At 38.9% G+C, this 275-nt stretch overlaps 1 protein-coding gene across 1 annotated transcript in view; it reads right to left on the bottom strand.

Moving 5' to 3' along the window:
- Window positions 1-275, bottom strand: part of LOC119589286 — a gene marked incomplete in the record, with an annotated part of 113,340 nt that overhangs the window by 9,840 nt on the left and 103,225 nt on the right.

The following is a 275-nucleotide window of genomic DNA, read 5'->3' as shown; positions in this document are numbered from 1 at the left end:
GAAGTTCCCCAATGTGATTAATATTGATGTTATTATCATCGTTGACATAATGATTGTTTTAATGTTATTAAAAATAGCCTTGCCAGATGGGTCTTGCCACACCACACTCACAGCCATCCTACTGGCTCTCATCCACCATGTAAGCAAATGCTAGGCAGAGGCATGAGCTGCAAACCAGTGGGCTTTTCCACACCATACTCACAATGCTCCCCACCTTTTATATGTTAAAACAAGGTTTGAGTGTACTAACAGTGATAAAGAATAAGAATAAAAAA

Source organism: Penaeus monodon, chromosome 25, assembly GCF_015228065.2.
Source record: "Penaeus monodon isolate SGIC_2016 chromosome 25, NSTDA_Pmon_1, whole genome shotgun sequence".
In the NCBI taxonomy this organism is placed as follows: Eukaryota; Metazoa; Arthropoda; class Malacostraca; order Decapoda; family Penaeidae; genus Penaeus; species Penaeus monodon.
Note: the sequence above shows the minus strand (reverse complement) of the source record. Positions and strands in the feature narration are given on the sequence as shown.